Here is a 2220-nt window from a genome sequence, read left to right as displayed (position 1 = left end):
CAATAAAAGATCCCAGCCATAAAAATCTTTGGCGCTCATATATTTGTTGTGTAATTCTTGAAATAGCTGCCTCAAATCCATTACTCTGGTAAGCATCAAAAAGCGTTTAAAATATCTGAACCGTGGCATACAGTATTATCATCTTTCCAGCGTGTTTGTGGCACTTAAGGATAACCTTTTTATAATAATTGAAGTATAATACTGTGCAAAGTATTACAAATGCACATTATCATATGCATATAAATGCAATCATTAAGTTTGCAGTAAGTCTGCATAATGTCTTTTTCTAGTACTTCTTCTAAGCTGAAACATTCATTTTTAATAAATTTCAGCTACCCCAACAGGAAAAAAAATCTACACTTCTGCTTTTAGGAGTAGCGTATTGTTTTACATAAAAATGATTTAAAGAACGGAACTCTCTGAACTTCAAATGAGACTAGTATTTAATAAAGATGGGTAATATCCTTATAAAAAATATACTGAAAACCAGACACTTTGCCCAAATGATCCAATTTAAAACCTGTGCACACAGTTGCTGTAGAGTATAACATCTACATTTCTCCTTTCCTCTCTTTTCCTCCATCTTCCTTTTTTGTCAAGAAAACTGTATATTCATGCCTTTATTAACACAATACTAGAATTTCAAGTTTAAATAAAGAAAAGAAATCAAGACCATGTCTAAATTAAACATTATCTAATTTGGGTCACTTAAGAGCTAGTTAGACTTAATAAAATTTTTTGTTTTATATGCCTGGTCATGCTCCATTTAAATACACAGCCTCAAAGCTGAAAAAGGCTATGTACGTACCTGGAGTATTTATCGAAACTATGTAAAAAAAAAGCCAAAACTATTAAGTACTCCGCACTTTCTTTGTTTGCTATTAGTAGCTGCAAAATGGCCCCTTCCCTTCATCTTTAAGGCTTCTAAGAGCCCTGGAATTGACTAGTAGGCCTTTTGAAAAGGCAAAGGTAGCCAGTTTTGAGGCTGCTGCAGTGCATGCTTAATGAGCATTATTTATAGTGCTGCGCTACTGGTAGCCCCCAAACTGACTTCTCATTTCAAGGCTGCTAATAATTAGTTTGGGGCCTACTATTAGAAACCTTGAAAATATGGGGAGATAACAGCCATGAAATTGAGTAGCTCCCATCATTTTTAAGGCTTCAAACAGCTGCTTCACCTTCCCAATTTCCATGCAGTTAACCAGAATACAGTTATGTTACAAAATAGATGTCAAGGTTGAAAGATGCTATGCACTTAATTGATTTATGCATTTAACTGACATGCAGAGAGATAACATCTATTGTAATGGAAACACTGGGCAATAAATCTGAACTGGAGCTGCTTTCTGCATTTAAGTGTATTATACACTTATCTGGTATCTATATTAGTGAAGTATATTGTGAGCCAATTAAATTGAGCCAAAAATGGGCAAAAAACTAAAATGATAAATGAAGAGGCTCTTAAAACACTGCATAGCTCATTTTAATTCAGACCTGTAAGTGGTGTCATTTTCTAAAAGAAAAAGGTTATACAAGAAAGCCCCGGTGTTCACTTTCCAATGATTCTATCCAAATCCTCCAACTCACTGCACTATTAGGATTCAGGGAAACCTGCCTCTTAATGCCACCCCTCTCAAGTTTGCCCCTTTTCCTCATCATCAGGCTTTCCTCTATTGCAAGAGGGTGAGACTGGTGCTGTAGCCAGCGGGGTCCAGAAACAAAGTGAGGCAAGGGTTTCTGAGGGCAAGCTCCTTGCTTGGACTAAGGATGTCACTTGGATAAAGAAAGACAAGCTTTTGAATGTAAGACCTGGGGAAGAATGTCTGCCACTCAAAAGCTTGTCTGACTTCATCCTAACTGCACAGCAGGTCCACTTTGAGTAGGCTGACCATATGTCCCGGTTTGGCCAAGACAGTCCCAGATCTCGTAGACTGTCGCAGCATCCCCGCAGGGTGGTGAGAACAGAAGAAAAAAAGTCCTGGATCGCGGCCACCCGGCCGGCACATGCCCCGCTCAGCTCCTCCCTAGCTGCCTGGAGGCAGGGGCGGCTAGGCTGAGCACTGCTCCTCCTGCCTGGGCTCGGGCACTCGTGCGCGGACCAGGGCGGGCTGGGACAGCGCCGGGCTCCGCCAGCCCACGCCGCGCAGCCACGGGACATCCCGCCTCTGCCTGCCGCTGCCAAGGCCTGGGCTGAGCGCGGTGGCCCTGGGCCGTGAGTGG

The 2220-nt window shown here is 41.6% G+C and overlaps 1 protein-coding gene across 1 annotated transcript in view; it reads right to left on the bottom strand.

Annotated features, from left to right (window-relative positions):
* ZNF438 (zinc finger protein 438) overlaps positions 1-2220 on the bottom strand; it is a 125885-nt gene that overhangs the window by 123050 nt on the left and 615 nt on the right. The gene's annotated exons all lie outside the window — the stretch shown is intronic.

This window comes from Gavialis gangeticus, unplaced genomic scaffold (assembly GCF_001723915.1).
Source record: "Gavialis gangeticus isolate Ggan-Ray unplaced genomic scaffold, GavGan_comp1, whole genome shotgun sequence".
Lineage (NCBI taxonomy): Eukaryota > Metazoa > Chordata > Crocodylia > Gavialidae > Gavialis > Gavialis gangeticus.
Note: the sequence above shows the minus strand (reverse complement) of the source record. Positions and strands in the feature narration are given on the sequence as shown.